This window comes from Mesoplodon bidens, assembly GCF_964165515.1.
Source record: "Mesoplodon bidens genome assembly, chromosome: 8".
NCBI lineage: Eukaryota > Metazoa > Chordata > Mammalia > Artiodactyla > Ziphiidae > Mesoplodon > Mesoplodon bidens.
The window spans coordinates 98,190,408-98,211,477 of record NC_138165.1 but is presented as its reverse complement, the minus strand read 5'-3'; the positions used below and the strand labels follow the sequence as shown (position 1 = coordinate 98,211,477).

Sequence of the window (21,070 nt, the reverse complement as noted above, 5' to 3'; positions counted from 1 at the left end):
GAACTTCTGGCTTAAAAGCTTTTGAATGCCACTGTTACTCCTGATATATGTAGGCAATATACTGGATATAGTTTAACTTTTTTCAGTAATTGAGAGCATCATACAATAAATTGCTTGACTATTTTCAACCCTAAAATAAACACAACTCAATCTGGAAGTTTTTCAATTGATTTTTTTTCCATGATGCCATTAATGAAAAAATCCCTTTCTCTTTTTCCCTTAAAGTACAACACAGGTATCAGAATTGATTTCCATACCCTCCTGAGATGAACAGGACTGTTAACAATAGACTTATTTACTTTGTCAGAGAGCTTCACAGGACATTTCCGTGATCTGTTATAAAAGAGGGAGAAGCAACCCATTCACTTAAGTCTCTGCATTTGCAACCCAAAGTGTGGTCTGAGGACAGGCAGCATCCACACCACATGAGAGCTGTTTTAAGATGCAGAATCTCAGGCCCCAGCCTGTACCTACGGAACTGGAACCCTCATTTTCAGAAGACTCCCGGGTGGCTCATGTGCACATGAGAATTTGAGAAGCACGGCCGGCTTTACACTGTATTCTTGCACAGGTCACTTTGTCATGGGCTTTAATTATAAACCTCCTCATCTTACCATGATCGCATTGATCTTACTAGGGCTTTATTTAGCTTGTGATGGATGGAGTTACTTGGCTTTGGAACAAAACCCGCTATGAAGGACTATTTCAAAATACTTTTGATTAGTCAGCCAGATTGCTTTAGAGTTTCCCACATTGTGGTGCTTTCTTTTAACTCATCTAGTTGCCGGTGAATTCTGAACATTAGCCCAGCACACTCAGTATCCCCCAGAAGACGCTGCATATGTTTTTGTGCTCTGCTGCCACTTTGCTCTGGGTTAAAAATCAAGAGCCACTGTCTGTGCACAGCAGGCCAAATCCACAGGCTTTAAAGCCTCAGTGACAATCACTCCAAATTCCATAGCTGCGATTTCTAATCAGACTTTGAAACTTAACCTCTTTACCATCCCCTTATTACCAGAAACTACTGTTTTGGAAACCAGCTTACTCTTTTATGTTTCTGCCTCTCCCTCCTGTGAACCTATAAAAACCACATCAGACCGACTATTTTCTGGGGAGTTGGAAAACTTGCAGATGTTGTTGACTACTAAGAATTTCTCAGAAGATGCTAGGATAGAAATGTTTCTCAACCCTGCCCCTTCCCCACTCATCAACATCAAAAAGAATATTACAGGCATTATGACTAACTCTAGTTCACTCAAAAATACACAGAATCTTCAGACAGGAAACGTTAAAATCATAGAGTGAAGACAGACTGTGTGACCCTCACTCAGACAAAATTTAATTTCCTTGAAGTCCATGAGTTTCTTCGACTTCATTTATCTTTTGCCTTCTATATCTGAAGGATGTTTTTAAGAATGAGGACCATTGTTCATTTTATTTAAAAGTGTTCCCATAGCAACACACTGTTTCTGATCAATAAGTTTCACAATAGCAATCACTGTCACGACAGAGCTCTTCAAACCAGAGAAAGTGGAGCTATGTTTTTCAGGTTGTAGGGAAAGAGTACCAGTCACAGGGTGACAAGTCCTCTCTGTCAGTTTGCATTCATTACAGCAAACCTACGATGTGCCCAGCCCTGTATTAGGTCTCCAACCTTGAGTGGGGAAAACAATCACACAGAGCATCTCTCATAATGCAAATATGCTTTGGAGAAAAATTATACACAGAATTACATGGGTATGTATATATGTAGAGACGACTTTGGCTCAACCGGAGACACCAGGAGCACTGAGGTGGAATGTTAAAAGATTGTTTAAGACGAGGGGTGGATAGAGAAGCATCCACTTCGCAAGAATAGAATGAGCAAAGACTTAGAGAAGGGATGTTGGGTGGGTGGTATATAGAGGGACCTCCGAGGCAGTTAGGACCAGCAGAGTTTGAATTGTGGGGCACACCATTACACATCAGTTAGAATGGCTGAGATGAAAGGAACTGACCATACTAGGTGTTGGGAGGATATGGGGAGTACCTGGAACCCTCACACAGCCCTGGAGCAGGTGCAAAATGATACAACCACTTTGGAAAAGCAGTTTGGCAGTTTCTTAAAAAGTTAAAACATATGATTTCCATATGACCCAGCCATGCCAATCCTAGGTATTTACCCTCAAAGAGTGAAAGCGTAAGTCATGCAAAGATTTGTATATGACCATTGATGGCAGCTTCTTTGTAATGGCCCCAAACCAGCAACAACCCAATTTCCATCAACAGGTGAATAGATAAACAAATTGTGGTATTATCATACAACTGAATACTTCGCAGCAAAAACAAAAAAATAAACTATAGATATCATGCTACAGCATAGATGGATCTTAAAATAATTATGCTGAATGAAGAAGCCAGGACAAAAACAAACAAAAGTACATACTCTATGATTTTGTTTATATAAAATTCTTGGAAATAGAAATGACTCTAAAGGATAGAAAGCCGATCAGTGGTGGCCAGAAAGGAGGGAAAGAAATTACAAATGGGCATGAGGAAACTTCTGGGTAATGAAGTTTTAATTATGTCTTAACTATGTTTTAATTATGTCTGTCTTAATTATGGTGATAATTTTAGGGGTATGTATATATATCAAAATGTGCCAAGTTGTACATTTTAAATATGTGTAAACTTTGTGAATATACTAAAAATTATTGAATCATACGCTTTAAAGTTTATTGCATGTCAGTCACATCTTAAAAAGCTGTTGTCTTAGCCAGCTTGGGCTGCTATAACAACCAACCACAGACTGGGTGGCTTATAAACAGGAATTTATTTCTCTCAGTTCCGGAGGATGAAGTGCAAGATCAAGGCACTGGCAGATTCAGTATCTGGTAAGCGCCTGTTTCCTGGATCAGTCACCTTCATAGCACTAAAAGAAATGAGCTTTCAAGCCATGAAAAGACATGGAAGAATCTTAAACACATATTACCAAGTGAAAGAAACCAATATGGAAAGGCTACATACTGTATGAATTCATCTATATGACATTTTGATAAAAGCAAACTATGGAGATGGTAAAAAGATCAGTGATTGCCGGGGGGTGGGGACATGGGTAAGTGGTGCACAGAGAATTTTTAGGGCATTGACACTATTCTGTATGATACTCTAATGGTGAATACACATCATTACACATTTGTCCAAACCTATGGAATGTACAACACCAAGAATGAACTCTAATGTAAACTAAGGACTTTGGGTGCCAGTGTAGGATCCTCAGTTGTAACAAATGTCCTACTCTGGTGGACAGGATGCATGTGTGGGTGCGGGGGGTATACAGGAACTCTCTATACTTCCTGCTCAATTTTGCTGTGAACCTAAAACTACTCTAAAAGTAAAGTCTATTAAAAAGAGTACTGTGGCAGAAGAGAACTATTTCTCCATTTAGTTCACAGTAAAAGAGTATAATGATTAACTCAGTATGGCTTGCCCTCAACGGAGGACTTTGCTCTGTATTGTTGAAAGGCCCTTCTACCCAAAGGGACCAAATTAAGTTCCATCATCCATCAAGCTCCTTTGGGCTGAGGCCCCGAAGGCCTATGTGTAAAAGCGAAAATCCACCGGGAGGCAAGGCAGGAAGCAATTATAGCTCATTAACGCCTCAGCAACCTAGCTGGGTCCCCTGCATGGTGCTGATGGTGCTGGGGCCCCGGAGCGTTTCAGGATGAGGAATTAGCCTACTTGCTTACTTCTTCCCTAATTAATGTATAGGTGGAAAGAAAATCCAGTTCTCTGGATTGTCTACTGTTGACCCCATGCAGACAAAAGGCTTCTCTAGAGAACCAATTCTGTCAAAATGAAATGTGTCTTCACAAGTTAGAAGAATTTCCAATCTGGGGATCTGTCCTTGATGCTTGGGCTCTTTGGGGCCAGCAGAGAAAACTGTGCCTTTTCTCTTAATGTGGTGGGCCTTCCTAGTTATTACAATCCAAAATGACAATTTTTCTGTGTCTAACACAGCTCTGATGAACAGAATTTAGTCTTCACGCCTGGATAAATAAAACCTAGATAGTTTAGGAAACAGAAGGTCCTTGAAATAACATTACTAGTAAAGCAGCCACGGGATTTTAGAGAACAGCCGTACATTTATTGTTTACGCTCTGAGACTGCTGCCTGCCCCCACTGCCGCCTCTGTCCGCCTCCCAAAGCATCCCCATCCCATCGTGTGAAGGCTCCACTGTTATTATAATCAAAACTGAATCCTCTGCAAAACGGGGGGAGCACCGAGAGGCTCTTTTCAAATTACACCCGCCACCCCGCCCCCGCCGCAAACACACAAATTATGCTAAACTCTAACATCTTTCTTCCCTCTGGCTACACCCTCAGCCCACTTCACCATGGGGAAATCACAGTGCAAGCGATTAACTAACAGGGAGGTAAGGTATCCCTCAGGTCTCATGGGACAGAAACACGGTGAATGACTCGGATAGTCTATCCGTGGATTTGTTTTTAAAAAGTCAGGAATTAGTTTCATCATTCTAGAGAACAATGAGATGTAACGCAAAGACCACAGCTTCTCTACCCATCCCGTTTCTTCATCTGTCCAAATTAAGCTCATTCCCCTTGCTCTCAGGTTACTAACATGATAATTTGGATGAAGAAAGATCAGACACCAAACTGTCTCACTCCTAGGTACATACTCAAGAACACTGAAAATATATGTCCTCACAGAAACTTGTACATGGATATAACATTCTTAACATTATCCTTCAAAATAGCCCTGAAGTTTAAACAACCCAAATGTTCATCAACTGATGAATGCATAAACAAAATGGGGTATATCCCTACAGTGAAATATTATTTGACCTTAAAAAACGAAGTACTGGCCTTCCCTGGTGGCGCAGTGGTTGAGAGTCCGCCTGCCGATGCAGGAGACACGGGTTCGTGCCCCGGTCCGGGAAGATCCCACATGCCGCGGAGCGGCTGGGCCCCTGAGCCATGGCCACTGAGCCTGCGCGTCTGGAGCCTGTGCTCCGCAGCGGGAGAGGCCACAACAGTGAGAGGCCCGCGTACCGCAGAAAACAAACAAACAAAAAAACAACAACAAAAAAGTACTGATACATGCTACAAGGATGAACTTTGAAAACAGTGTGCTAAGTGAAAGAAGCCAAACCAGAAAAGGACAAACATTGTATGACTCCATTTATATGAAGTGTTCGGAACAGGCAAATCCACAGAGATGGAAAGTAGATTAGTGGTTGTCTAGGGCGGGATGGGGGGGTAGGGGAAGGGGAGTGAGTGCTGGTAAATATGGGGTTTCTTTTTAGGGAGATGCAAATGTTCTGGAGGTAGACGCTGGTGATGGTTGCACAACTTTGTGAATGTACTAAAACCACTGAACCATATGCTTTAAAAAGGTTAATATTCATCGTAGCCCACTGAAAAAAAGATAAACTAGACATAAAGATGGATTCTGGGGGCTTCCCGGGGGCTTCCCTGGCTTCCCGGGGGCTTCCCTGGTGGCGCAGTGGTTGAGAGTCCGCCTGCTGATGGATGCAGGGGACACGGGTTCGTGCCCCGGTCCGGGAAGATCCCACATGCCGTGGAGCGGCTGGGCCCGTGAGCCATGGCCGCTGAGCCTGTGCGTCCGGAGCCTGTGCTCCGCAGCGGGAGAGGCCACAACAGTGAGAGGCCCGCGTACCGCAGAAAACAAACAAACAAAAAAACAACAAAAAAAAGTACTGATACATGCTACAAGGATGAACTTTGAAAACAGTGTGCTAAGTGAAAGAAGCCAAACAAGAAAAGGACAAACATTGTATGACTCCATTTATATGAAGTGTTCGGAACAGGCAAATCCACAGAGGTGGAAAGTAGATTAGTGGTTGTCTAGGGCGGGATGGGGGGGTAGGGGAAGAGGAGTGAGTGCTGGTAAATATGGGGTTTCTTTTTAGGGAGATGCAAATGTTCTGGAGGTAGACGCTGGTGATGGTTGCACAACTTTGTGAATATACTAAAACCACTGAACCATATGCTTTAAAAAGGTTAATATTCATCGTAGCCCACTGAAAAAAAGATAGACTAGACATAAAGATGGATTCTGGGGGCTTCCCTGGTGGCGCAGTGCTTGAGAGTCTGCCTGCCAATGCAGGGGACATGGGTTTGAGCCCTGGTCCGGGAAGATCCCACATGCCGCGGAGCAACTACGCCCGTGAGCCACAACTACTGAGCCTGTGCGTCTGGAGCCTGTGCTGAGCAACAAGAGAGGCCACAATAGTGAGAGCCCCACACACTGCGATGAAGAGTGGCACCGGCTTGCCACAATTAGAGAAAACCCTCGCACAGAGACGAAGACCCAACACAGCAAAAATTAATTAATTAATTAATAAACTCCTACCCCCAACATCTAAAAAAAAAAGATGGGTTCTTCTCTGTGCCCTTGAAGGCTTTTGCTCCCAAATGCTATTAACAATGCCTTCAAATATTGAATCAATAGAAGCAGCTATGGCTTCCATTAATACTCTCTTCAAAAGTGCTGCCCAACTCTGTTCCACACCCCAGTTCTACAGGGCACTGACATGGCGACCCCACAGGACACAGAGAAAGCTGCTGAAAATCTACCTACTCAAACCCATAAGTATGGGATTCAGTTTAAGAGCAATTTTAAGCTCTGGAGGCTTTACAGATCCACAGTTTTACAAAAAAAGACTGACTGCACTAGCCTGTGTGTGTTTTTGTTTATTCAGTGTTCAGTCTTTTTTTTTTCTCCCTAGAATACACACTGCTCTGTGGTCTCCTATTTGGCTTCAGGGAGTGAATTAAAAGCAGGTCTTTGTTATGGTTATTTGGGAACATTCTAGAGACTACTGCTTACCATCCAGTGTAAAAAGTTGTTTTCATTTGGTGAATGCCCTCTCCTCCTTGTGGCATTATTTTTATTTACTTTTTAAAATTCACAGCCCTTCTACAGTGTATGTCACGTGGGTTTGTGTGTGTTTGTGGAGGGTGGCGTGATGGTGAGTCACTGGGACAAGCAGGTGTAATTTCAAACTAATAAAATTTCATTCCATGCCTGAAACACCAAAACAAAGAAACTACAGAGCAAACACCGTAAATCACAGAAGACTCTCAGCAAACTGGTCTTGACATATTCCAGGTTCTGTAAAAATGGAGATACAATAACGAAAGCAAATGGCAGGTGAGAAAAATAAAATGATTAAGTGACATTTTCCTGTTCTTTCTAATGCTCCATTTTTTCAAGCTTAGATCTGTGTCTGAAATTTTTGAAGACAAACACTAAAGGTACAAAGATTAGTAATTAAGTCATAGATGTATGCCTGTATATCTTTAGGAAAGTTACTTTAAAACAGTTGAGGTTTCTTTTCGTTATTAAGGAGGACTGCGGTTAAGTAATAACTAATATTTGTGCAGTGACTTTTAAGTGTATTTTCATAGACATTACTTTAATATTCATATCATTCCTGTTTTACAGATGAGGAAATTGAGGCTTAAAAAAGGTGAACGTCCTCCTAAAGAAAATACAATGCGTGTAGAGAAGCTGGGCTTTAATTTCGCTCTGATGCCAAATCCTATGGTCTTTTCACCACGCCCCTCCTCCCCCAACCCGGCATGACAATTATTACTGAGACCAGATACCTATTTTTAAAGAACCCAAATTCTGTGATCCTAACCCATTATATCCATGTAACACTCACTAGAGGCCACCTGGCTGCCCTTGGGGCTAAGAGATTAAGATGTCACAACTGATGAGACAATTGCTAAATTCTTATCCACACCATTCCACCAGTAACAGTCCAGCAGAAGTCTGGGACCAGTGTCCTTTACTCACCACTGGATAGATGTCACATCCAAAATGATGCCCATTGAGGGAATTGGTGTCTTCAGTCTTAGGAAATGTAGAGCATACAAAAGTTAAAATCATGCATAAGCCCACCTTCCTTTGGACAGCTAACCAACCACAAAAACCTGGAAACAACTCTAAATATTCATGACAGGACACCAGTTAAATTATGCAACTGTTAAGAAAACATTGTGAGATATACTATTAAATGAAAAAAGCAAGAGGCAGCAAGAGTATATTTTGATCCCATTTGTAATTTTAAAAATGTATTTATAAGTAAATGCATGTAGGTTACATGAGGAACTGTGGATATTGGATCCACTGAGGGTTAGAACTGAGGGTTGGGGTGGGTGCCTTGGGTGCCATTTGAGTTTTGCATGCAAAAACAAATAAGCCTTGCTTCAGATAACAATGTAATCACTGCTAAGAAAACTTACTATTAGACTCCTCCCTCACATTTCTAATATATATTTTGTTCAATTTTATTTATTTACTTTTATACAGCAGGTTCTTATTAGTTATCTATTTTATACACATCAGTGTATACATGTCAATCCCAATCTCCCAATTCATCACACCACCACCACCCCCGCCCCCCCCCACGCTTTCCCCCCTTGGTGTCCATACGTTTGTTCTCTACATCTGTGTCTCTATTTCTGCCCTGCAAACCACTTCACCTGTACCATTTTTCTAGATTCCATGTATGTGCGTTAATATATGATATTTGTTTTTCTCTTTCTGACTTACTTCACTCTGTATGACAGTCTCTAGGTCCATCCACATCTCTACAAATGACCCAATTTCGCTCCTTTTTATGGCTGAGTAATATTCCACCGTATGTATGTGCCACATCTTCTTTACCCATTCATCTGTCGATAGGCATTTAGCTTGCATCCATGTCCTGGCTATTGTAAATAGTGCTGCAGTGAACATTGGGGGTGCATGTGTCTTTCTGAATTATGTTTTTTTCTGGGTATATGCCCAGTAGTGGGATTGCTGGGTCATATCTAAGTATATTAATTGTCAGTCCTGCTGACCCTACAAAAAAATAACTGCAAAATAATACTGAAAGATCAAAACCTTTATTTTTACAGACCCCCGAAAGCACAAATGCAATAGACATTAGCCACATGCCATGTTCAACTTTCTCATCTGATTAAAACCACAAACTCTTCCCATCTCCCAGTGTGCTGCCACAGGTCTCTGGGGGTAACCCACCCACCCAGCCAGCCTAGGCAACAGCCGCACACACACACAAAGGCATTTAAGGACGATGTCAATTAAATGTAGTCACAGATTTTGATGCCGGCATGGGTACTGTCCTCAACAAGCGCGTCACCAAACGTATGCCTCAGTATGACCATGAATCTGGCCAGAGCAACTGCATGGACGATCTAATAGTCCACGTGGCCTCTAAGGAGTCAGAGTCCTGGACTGTCCTCCCTTGCAAAGGCATGAGGGGCAGAGAGAGGCTCTCAGCCACGGAGGAATCCCTGCCTCAATTCTACCCCCAATATGCCAAGAATCTTCCATCCTCTCTATACAGGTACCATTAGGAGGGGTGAGAAAGGGGGGACGTAAGAGTCTTCCTCTGTTGTGTACCATTGGTGCCAACAATGAAATCCACACTGTGCACAGTGAGGGCACAGATGAGGAAATAAAACCCATGGCGACACATAAAATCGACATGATAATCACTGACATTATAATCTCGCCCACGGTAATCACCAAAAAACCCCAGAACTAAACAACAACAAAAAAACCCCGGTGGTCTGTAATTTACACAGTGATCCGAAACAACCAGGGACTGAGCCCTCCATCAGCTTCCAGTGGGAACAGTCCCAAAACAGCTGGCCTCACATCTCTCTTGAAGGTAGACTTGAGTACCGAAGATAAGTGAACCAATATAAAGCTACGCTCTTAACACTCACAATAAAACAACAAGAATTCACCGCCAGCTTTCTCCTCTCTTTATATTATTTCAGCCCTAAGGCATTTGAAATCTTTCATAATATATTTAATAAAATGTATGATTCAACATCATTTCACTATATAGCTTTGGCTATAACAGAAGGACTTCCTGACCATCCTCATTGTACTGCACAATCATGCTCTTGACTCTCATCCTTTTTTATCTATTTTTTTTCTTTTGCTTATTTTTTAATGGGTTATTTGGTCTGAACAGAGATCTTTTTTACCAGAATCAAAAAAAAAAAGTCTCAAAATTTCCCTGGGCCTCCCCAAAGCAGAATGTTCCAGAGTAGGTGATTAGGGCAAAGGGAGCTCTAAGAGATGTCCTTTGAATGGGCATCTTTTCTTCAACTAGAAATAAATCAATTATGTATCATTTAACATTAAGTTTCAAAATAAGACAGAGTACTTCAACATTTTATGCCCTTCTATGCATATTTTTAAAAGGCAATTCAACTCTGTAATTGAAGAAGTCTCAAAAGACAGAACTTCCACAGAGTAAACCCTTTGTCAGTAGTGGTACCATTTTTAATACTAACCATTTCTAATATTAGCCTCCAAAATGAGCTATCATTCTCCCCAACACTCTTGTCTTTAGCAACAGCAAGCTAGAGATTTTTCAGCACATGCATTAATAATGAGCTGCTGGGCTTCCCTGGTGGCGCAGTGGTTGAGAGTCCGCCTGCCAATGCAGGGGACACGGGTTCGTGCCCCGGTCCGGGAAGATCCCACATGCCGCGGAGCGCCTGGGCCCGTGAGCCATGGCCGCTGAGCCTGCGCGTCTGGAGCCTGTGCTCCGCAACGGGAGAGGCCACAACAGTGAGAGGCCCGTGTACTGCAAAAAAAATAATGAGCTGCTGCTCGCTTGATCTAAATCCTCACTTGCTTATACACACCTCATCTTGGGAGCCATTGAGATGTTAAAAACCGACATTGCTAACAGCAGCCTAAATATGATGTGTGTTATAAAGCAAATATGAGCTATGCTCTGGCAGTAATTCAGGAAAACACTATTCTCCACCTTCAAAGGACCCTCCCTGGAAAGTCACTCTCTTATTTTTCTGCATAGATGTAATAAGAAGGGGATACTGGTAGGTTAAATTTAAATAATAAATTTATGACCTGTAAATTTTCCCAAGACATTTTCTTGTACATATCCTGATTCCTGGTGATTTAAGGAAAAAAAACTTAATTGAGCAACCTTAGGCCAACTTCCCTGTTTCACCATATTTTACAAATATTCCCACCATTTTATCACCTATGTTCTATGAGCGCAGCTATTTGTACCTCACAGCGGGAAAAACTTATGAGAATGGTATAAGGAACAGGTGCCCAGACCTTTTTTAAAGCTCGGGTCATTCTAGTGGTACCCAAGTAAACCTGTGTTTCTCCATAAAGACTGAGAAAGCATTTGTCTTAAAAATGATGGTCATAAAAACAAAACAAAATGTTTTAACCTGTCCTTCCCACCTTCACCATCACCAAAAACCCAAACCCACAACAAAAGAAAAACAGCTCTGTAGAACTAAACCATTTGGGTTTCTGTAACGTGTCTCATAATTTTCTGGAAAAAAAAAATCCCACTGGAAAAAGCACAGACATCTTTAAAATGGGATTCAGGCTCAGTATATCCTGAAATACATCTCACCTTAGAGAACGTCTAGGCTTGAATTACCTTGAGAAAAGAGAAAACATGACCACGCTGCACTCTCCTGTCCTTCTACGGAAGCGTCTGCATATGAGGAAGTCTCTGGACGTGGTGTAAGGTTGGAGTGGCCGTCATGCTGACCTGATGAACCATGAACCACCCGATATTAGGCTAAAGGTCATGGACATTCCACACCTAGTGTTTCAGGCCATCACAGGCCCTTCTTACACATTCAGTCAAAGTTGGGTCATTTCTCACCTTGACCTCCGGTCTACAATCTTATAGAACTCAGAAAAGATTTGGGTGGTGGTCACTCCGAAGAAATAAAAAAGATTTATATCTGGAAGGGTTAAAGACTTTATGGAGTCAAGCCACACAACTGCATCCACCCAAGCTCTGAATGACCATCAACCACATCTCCGTGGCTTGCCTTCTGAGTGACCAGTCAGCTGTACTACATAGAAAGAAATCTGGATTTGCAGCCAGGCTCACACAACTCTTGCTGTAACCCCAGGGAATTAAAACCATTTCTCATTGGGAAAGCAATGTCAGAGAAGCACTCGTCCTGATGACCCTGGTTTGAGGTGGTTCCAGGGTTAGGGGCCTTCCGTCTGTCTGGATTTGGTCCCCTTCACACATGCCAGATCTTCTCCCTTCTCTTACTTGGCAAGTAACTTAACATGGAACTAGCTGGTGATAAGAACGGCAGATAATTGTCCCCAATCCTTCCGGTCTAGGTGTTCTTTGTCTCTAAAGGCTGGTATTGCTGGCTGCATTTCCTTGTGCTAGAACATCTGCACATATGTGGAAGGTGGGGAGGTGAGGAGAAACACCACTTCATGATGAGATGCTCTGTCATACAGCAGTCCATGAGCAAACAAAATTACCAGTTAAGAGGCCGGGGAGGAAATGGAGAGCTGAGGAAATGCATAAGAATAAAAACTCAATATGCAGGCTAACAAAATTATAGGAGCCATCATCACAGGATGTAGGAAAGAAAATTCACTTATGACCACGCAGACGATGTTGGTTGTCGGTGAAGGCGCCCTGGATATGTATCTACTCAACTCACTGGGGGAACAGCCAAACAGACTCTCATATTACTTTACACAACATCCATTTCCATTCTCAGGTTGACGTCAAAGGCTGTGCTATGAACACTTGGCAAAGCCAATTTTCCACTCTTTTTTTTTTGGCGGTACGCGGGCCTCTCACCGTCGTGGCCTCTCCCGTTGTGGAGCACAGGCTCCGGACGCGCAGGCTCAGCGGCCATGGCTCACGGGCCCAGCAGCTTCACGGCATGTGGGATCTTCCCGGACTGGGGCACGAACCCGTGTCCCCTGCATCGGCAGGCGGACTCTCAACCACTGTGCCACCAGGGAAGCCCCGCCACTCATTTTGAACGACTGTCAACATGATGACCGTGAACAGGGGTGGCTATCAACTCTGTGTGCCAATGTCGGTCTAAATTCTAGAGACCCGAGTATACTATTTCCATAACACCTTCAATCAGCTGTATGCCTATCAGTACCCCCAACACTCCTCACTACCCTGCCCCCCACCCTTCCTGGTTATCACTTCTCTTCCTTCCAAAAGGACATCAGAGACACTCCGGTAAAAGTTAGGCTCTACACTGTCGTCACAGCACTACCCTCCTCCACCCCCATCACCACCACCAGGAACCCCGACGTCACCTCTCACTTGGGAAAGTAACGGGCCCTGGTCCGAGATTTAACCTCCCTCCTGGGAAGTGTATAAACCTTGTGACAATCGCTTTTGCATGGCCGTGAAGTCCAGGTGGAGGCTCTCACAACTCAGGAATGAAACCTCTCAGCCAGAGTGCCCTGGAATTTAACTCCTCCTGTTGGTAACACATTTCTGACAAGCCAAGGTTCCGACATACACCTGGTCAGGCCCGAGGTGAGAGCTCACCATTCTCAGTTCTGGTCCAGGGCACCAGCATCCTGATTCCTTAGCCTCCCTGCCAAGAGACCGCTGGTCTAGTAAGCCCTATGACAGGGCCCGTTTGGGGTAAACTTAATGACATCAACTTTTAAAGTGCAACCAAAAAAAAAAAAAGTAACGCACCACCTCCTGAAAGGAAAATATTCTAAAAACTAAGATTACAGTGCATTTGACAAGGGGTTGGAGACATGTAAATATTCTCTAGCCCATCATCTCCGAAAATCAAGTTTCCTTTTCATTTGGCTACAATCACGTCTTTCCTCTGAAAGACTGTCTTTTTTTTCTCGCCCCTTATCTCCTGTCTTTGCTGCTCCCTTCTCATCTTTGACACGGTATCTTCATTACAAGGTTTCTCCCAGGCAGAGAAGAATGGGTTCTCCTCCCCTGGAGTTAGATGACTGTCTTCCTGTAGAGGCAGTCTTTGAGCAGGAAGGGACAAGAGTCCCCGAGAATCCCCTTCCTGACGCCTGGTCACCGCAGGGAGCGAAGGAAGGAGGCTGGACCAACACAGGCGGAGTGGAGGGGGAGAGGGTAGGCCGCCATTGATTTTCCAGTCGGTCAGTGAGTGATTAACTCTAGCTATTAGAAGGCACTGTTGATCATGCCGTCAGCACCTCCCCAACAGGACTGTAACTGGGGCTATAACCTCCCTGTGACCCTTTGTAATGAGAGAAGCTTGACGTGAGCGGGCGAGCCTCAGCCTTCCGGGCCAACAGGCACTTCCATGCTCTTCTCTCGGAGCCCTTTCCTCTGCAATTTCCACATTCCACTGTCAGGCTGGGGTCCCTAGGATGGTGAGCAATGCCAGCAATTTTACAGAACTGTTTGATGAGGTGGCTTACCAGATTTGAATCACAGCAAGTGTTTGGTGTTAGAGTTGGAAAAGACCAACTCGAAGGTGGCTTTCCACTTAAAATCCAGCTGTCTTCTTAGAAGGCTTGCTTGCCATTTTGACTGCTTGGGAACACTGGTTTCCAAATGAATACAGAAATCAATCACAAAGACGGTTGATACATTTTGAACATTCTAGATTTGCCAGAAGCAATTTAAACGTGAGTTATAAGTAAATTATAAGTAAAATCAGCCCCGTGTCCAAAAGCCACCTCCATGGAAAGGCCTTCCTTGACCACTCTACCTAAGACAGCTACCTCTTACCACTCTGTCTGCATACCCCGCTTTTATTTTTCTTCATAGAACTCTACCCTGCCTGCACTTAGACTATACATTTTGATTTTATCAGCCTCATCCCCAGCCCAAGTGGATGCTCGGCCCAGAGTCTGGGACAGTGCCTGGCTCCGGCTCAGTTTTGGACCTTTGCCCTTTCTGCTTATCTCAGCCTGAAGCCTTGTCCCCCAACCCCTCAGCTGGCTGGCTAGTTTTCATCCTTCAAGGTTTAAGTGAAACTAGCACCAAGTACACTTTCTTGACCACCTTCTCTAAAGTAGGTCTCTGCTCTCAACCTGACGTATCCCAAACAATCCTATAATCTTTAATTTCTGTATCGATTTACTTGTTACTCTCTGTTTTGCCTACAAGTAAACCTCAGAAGAGCAGGATGGAGTCTGTCTTGTTCGTTGCTTAATCCCCAGCACTTAGCATAGTATTTCATAATAGGCCCTTGTCAGATGTTTCTTAAATGAACGAATGAAATTTAATAGTTGTTGCTCATCAATTACAAGATAAGAAAGAGACCTGAGGCTCTTTTTAAAAGGCAAATAAAATTTGGTTTCTGGTTCAAAGATCCCTTCACAGTTCAGAAACATATAGAATTACTACTTTCATACTGAAAAAACCTTGGTGAAATCGTGACCAAATTTGTGTCCTGAATTTCCATCAGGGCCACTGGGAAACCACTCAAGATAGGGAACAATCCCATTTAATAAAGCTCTCTAGGATGCTCCCTTAGCACTCTGTAGAATTTTCTAATGTATCTTTAGCACTCTGAACTGTAATTACTTCTTTTTTTTTTAATTTATTTAATTATTTATTTATTCATTTATTTATTTTTGGCTGTGTTGGGTGTTCGTTGCTGCGCGCGGGCTTTCTCTAGTTGTGGCGAGCATGGGCTACTCTTCGTTGCGGTGCCAGCTTCTCGTTGCGGTGGCTTCTCTTGTTGCATAGTGCAGACTCTAGGTGTGCGGGCTTCAGTAGTCGTGGCTCGTGGGCTCTAGAGCGCAGGCCCAGCAGTTGTGGCACACGGGCTTAGTTGCTCCGCGGCATGTAGGATCTTCCCGGACCAGGGCTTGAACCCGTGTCCCCTGCATTGGCAGGAGGATTCTGAACCACTGTGCCACCAGGGAAGCCCCTGTAATTACTTCTTTATATCTGTTTCCTCTACGGGGACAGCTCTTAAATCCTCTTTGTAGAAACAGGCTTTATTTATTTTATTCAATAATTATTTATTGCCTTGCTACTACATGCCAGGTTCAAGGAACAATAAATAACCATCTAGTAGGGAATATAGATACAAGGTTCAAGGTGGCTTATCTAGAGACAATGCCTTTGCTGAGACTTGGAGCAGGTGAAAGCATGCAAGGCAGTAGCAACAGTAGAAAGGAAGTATAAAGTAGAGCGTGGATATGTCTGCAGAGCAGGAACTGGCGTGGGAGTGGGAGTTGTCAGCAGTTCTGTGATTCCAGAGAAGAGAACAGATAGGGGGAAGGGTTAAAGGTAGAGATTTAGGCAGAAGTCCAATTATGAAAGCCCTTATAGGTAATTTTAAGGTGCTTGGACATTAATATGTTCTGAAGAGTGGTTCATGGTCATACTTGCATCTGAGATAGGTCACTCTATATAAGTACCACACGCTATACCGATTGTGCCACTGCAGCTCCTGAGATAGGTCATTCTACGTGCTGTGGGGAGGATGGATTTGAAGGTCATAAGATAGCTGGAAGGAGATTCATTAGATGGTTAACATGAGCATGCAAAATAAAGATGATGCAGGCTTGAAGTGAGGGAATGTTTCCAGAATTGTTGGAAATCTAAAATTACAGGTGCCCAGTATAGACCAAAAATCTTTACTAAATGAATAAATGCACAAACTGTGGCTCCCTGGAGAATTACACTCTGTTCACTACTCTATCTGAGAAGTGAAGACCTAATGGACATGAACTGATTTAAGTTGGTTGTCTTTATTTTGTAGCTTTTCTGTTTCATATCTTCCTGTGTGAAGGAAGATCATTCAGATGTTTTGGCTTAAAAGTCCTGCTTTTTGGATCTCCCAAGCTCATGAAAAAATTAGAGAAAAGAAGTCACTTCTATTGGTAAACAACTTGGGACTTACGGCTTGTAGCCAGTATACAAAATACTATGGGACAAAAAAATAATAATAAAATAAAAATACTATGGGACAACTTCTTCAATACTATGTAAATCCTAGCATATAACTTCTAAGTTATATACTAGAATATTTAGGACTGAAAAAAATATTCCATGCTTCATTACTACAGACCTGATCATACAACTGGTTAAATTAAGGTCCTTGAATTAACTGGTACACAAAGTAGAATACATATTTGATAGAGTTAATCAACAGCCTAGGTGTCCTAATAGAATTAAAACTGACTTTCCATGTATTATTTTAAAATGATATAGCACTCCTTAAAACCCATATTTCTTGTGGACTATTTATTCCTTAGAAACAATAATAAAACAAGGTGACTGACTGGACCAGCTGAGAAGGAGGTACCTTACAGCAAATTCTCAACGTCTCCAGTTAATGCTGGGAAAGCCAGCTCTAAAACATATAAAGCGAGAGAGAATAAAAATAAATATTAGGGGGTGGAAGTTGCTTTTGTAGTTACATTTGAATATAGTTATCTATAACGCTTGTGATTTGGAGCTATAACTACAAAGTTAGGAAATCACTTTGTGTTTGAGCAGCAATCTAGTCTCAAGTGTATGTGAAATACTAGCCTAAGCAAAATGCCTCCTCCTCATTTTCTTTGTTTTTCAAACGGTGCTTTGGTTAGAGGAAGAATTCAAATGCCTTCCTGAAAGCTATTCTGCAATACAAAAGATTGTATGTTGCATAAGGGAAGTAAACACAGACTAAATTTTGCTGCAAATGATCTTGGAAAGTGAGAAGTGTAGTACAGCACGTGAAGGGACTCCCAGGTTGAATTCTCTGCTTCCTTACTGTCTTTATCAAATAAAAAACAATCTGGATTCAGGCAAGGATAGCTTTAATTGAAAGGACTATTGCAACTGAGAGACCTCTCTGATCATAAGACCTGTGAGTGCTCAAAGACCGGGCAGAAGAGGGCTTTTCTTTTATAGAGAGGGATGATCAAGGCTGGAAAGATGTTTCCTGGGTGTGGGGAGGTGGATAGGACAGTAGATCAGAGCTTGTTTACCCTGAGGTCAGCTTATCCTCGGGAGGGGCTGTGTGCTGGCTGCTTGAGAATGGGTCAAAATTCAGGGGTGTGGCAATGGAGAGAAGCTTAACTCGAGTTTGGTCAAGTCAAGGTAGCAGGTATTTTGTCCAGATTGGCCAGTGGGGATGGAGTTCAAATCATTTATAAGACGAAGAGTGGGAATTGGAGGGTCCGTGACTGACCTTGTCACAGGTAAACAAGGGGGGCGGTGGGGGACCAGTAAGTCTTGTCTAAGTCACATGGGGAAGGACGGTTCCTTGTAGTAAATCACTCCTAGAACACAAGAGGGTGGGTGAATTATCTTCATGGTTTCTGTTTTCCAGGAGCACAGACAGGGCCCAGGTAAAATTCAGCAGGGTCACCTTCTTTCTTTTATTTTTAAGCAAAGAGTGTATTTAGGGCTTTATCTAATCAAGTTTTGATTTGCAGGAGAAAATGTAGATGTAAAAAGGGTGAAAGTACTTTAAGATAAACTCTGACAACGGCAAACCCCATCAGCGACTCTTAGGCTGAGGGTGTCACCTACAAATTGGCACTTGCCATCTACCTCTACAAGGATCAGATTATGAGCCACTGCAGATTCTGACCTTCAACACCCCCTGAAAGGAGTTCAGGGTGGAGACCAGGAATGAGGCACTCTGTGCTGTGGGAAAACTGGCAAAACAGGCCTTCAGATAGTTAGATATTTTCAGGAGAAGATTTTATGAGCCCAACTCTTGCATCTCCTCGGATCTAGAAAAGCACTAAAATCCTTCATGGTGACGTCTCCTCCTTGTGACTAGCAGAAACCTTCTGCAAAAATGTGTCCTTGATTGCATGGACTCCCCCTTCACCAAAATCACATATATACTGACCTCCCCCCAACCTCTTCGGAGCACTTTCTCAGAGCTATCTGAAATGCTGTCTCCCGGGCTATAGTCCTCATTTTGCCCCAAATATAACTTAACTCACAACTCTCACATTGCGTTTTTTTTTTTTTTTCAGTCGACAAGGGCCAGCTGAGGAAGAGATGTCAGGAGCTTCCTGAGAAGCTGATACGAGGTGAACCCAAGACTTCCAGCACTGAGTGAAAGGAGCAAACTTTCCTTTAAAATTAGAACCACCTCCCACCCCCCAAAGTGGTCCAGTCTTTCCTGAATGTTTAAATGTCTTTAAATCCTGCTCAGCTTTATGCAACATATCTTCTGATGCTAGCTGTACAATTGTTTTCCTTTGAACTTTCATGAGGGGTGCATTTTCCCACCCACCAATATTCTCTCTAAATCCACCACCCACTGTCTAGCCTATTAGGCCCTTTTCAAAGATTCTTCATTTGCTTCAAAGAGAGCCTTTATTTTAGGCTTGACACAGGATGATGAAGTAAGAAGAGGGCTGGAGTGAGAATGAGGTCTGGGTGATATTAATATCTCATCCTTAGTTTCATCCTATGTAAATGTAGATATTAATAGCTTACAACAATGATGTTGGATTGAGATAAAAATATGTTTGGAAGGGCTCTGCCATTTGTGGAGTTGTATGTTTTTTAAAAACCTTATTTTTAGAAACAATGACTGACTCATGGAACTTCTTTCTTATTTACATGCTCCTGATATCACATTTTAGATACAGATACGCTACAGAACCTACTTCTATAGAGTTTACGTCCAGCTGTTCTTACAGTGGAGATGGAGCGCTGGTGTGAGACCAAATACACCCTCGTACCACCTCATCATTTTAAGAGACAAGCACGTTTTCACATTATTTACTTTTTTCAGGCTTGGCTATGGTGCACCTAGGAAACCAAGCAGGACACTGTGGGGCTCCTGGGCTTTGGAGCCTTTCTGTTCAGCCTCCATGACCTGAGGCCAGCTAAAGGAGTGCAGGCCCTGCACACACCCTAATTTTTCTCAGCAGCCCCACCCTTGAACCACTGTCATAAGACTCCTCACCAAAGCCTTCCAGGTTTGGACACACAGTTTTTTGGGGCTGGAACCCACTGTGTCTCCCTTTCCCTGGCAAAGCAATTCTTTTCTACTTCACCCAAAACTTTGTCTCCGGGATTCGATTCGGCACCGGTGCACAGAGGCCGCACTCTCGGCATCAGCTAGAAGTAAATAGTTTAGGGATGAGATATTACATTACTGGTGATAACTAATGAATTAGGCTCAGGGTTATAAGACCACCAAACAAAAAACTACAAGTGAAGACCTGAGTTTGAATCTGTAAAAATACAGGATTCAGAAGATGTTTTAGGAGACACCTTCAAAAGATTACTATGCTTGGGGCTTCCCTGGTGGCACAGTGGTTGGGAGTCTGCCTGCCAATGCAGGGGACACGGGTTCAAGCCCTGGCCCGGGAAGATCCCACGTGCCACGGAGTGGCTGGGCCCGTGCGCCACAACTGTTGGGCTTGAGCTCTGGAGCCCGTGAGCCACAACTACTGAAGCCCGCATGCCTAGAGCCCATGCTCCGCAACGGGAGAGGCCACTGTGGTGAGAGGCCTGCGCACCGCGGCGAGGAGTGGCCCCCGCACACTGCAACTGGAGAGAGCCCACGCACAGCAACGAAGACCCAACACAGCCAATAAATAAACAAACAAACAAATAAATAAATAAATAAAATTGTTTTAAAAAAAAGATTACTATGCTTGTCTTCTTGCTTGGATCAATGTCCAGTGTTTAAATATACATAGTTTCAGAATTTCAGGTTGCAAAGGATGAAAAACGTCCAGGTGACCACAAAGGAGTATTTAACATTGTTAGGTTTGATTTGGGTGTCCCTTCACCTTGAGTTTTCTTGGAGAATTTCCACCACAAAAACTCTGTTCCACTTACCAAGCACATCCTATGCATGGCTCTTTATATTTTAATCTTAAAGATAACACACTAAAAGAGCTCTAGGTGGTTTTATGCCTCTTTTATAAATTTTCCTTAAAATATATTCCTCATGAATGTATATAAGGTTATACAAAATTAACCTCCATAAGAGAGCTAGATAACAGATTAGCACACGCTTAGACATCCTTTTAGGCATCTGAGATGTTTTAAATAAAGACAGGCACCTGGTTTTCTGAAACTCAGGCTCTTGACAGAGTTATAATGATTTAATCCTTTTCGTGTTAAAGACACACCCTTTTGATTTCCCTGTAGGGGAAATAGTCTAGCATTCTTTGTAGATTAGTAGACTTTTTTTTTTTTTAAGCATAAAACCCAGTCTTATACATTTGAAAAGCTTTCTACAGTACAAATTCAGGTTTAAATTTCTGAATCCAGCCCCCAGTGGGTTAAAG

The 21,070-nt window shown here is 42.9% G+C and overlaps 1 protein-coding gene across 1 annotated transcript in view; it reads right to left on the bottom strand.

The window, feature by feature from the left end:
* Positions 1-21,070, bottom strand: part of SGPP2 (sphingosine-1-phosphate phosphatase 2) — a gene marked incomplete at both ends in the record, with an annotated part of 131,169 nt that overhangs the window by 45,139 nt on the left and 64,960 nt on the right. The window lies entirely within an intron of this gene.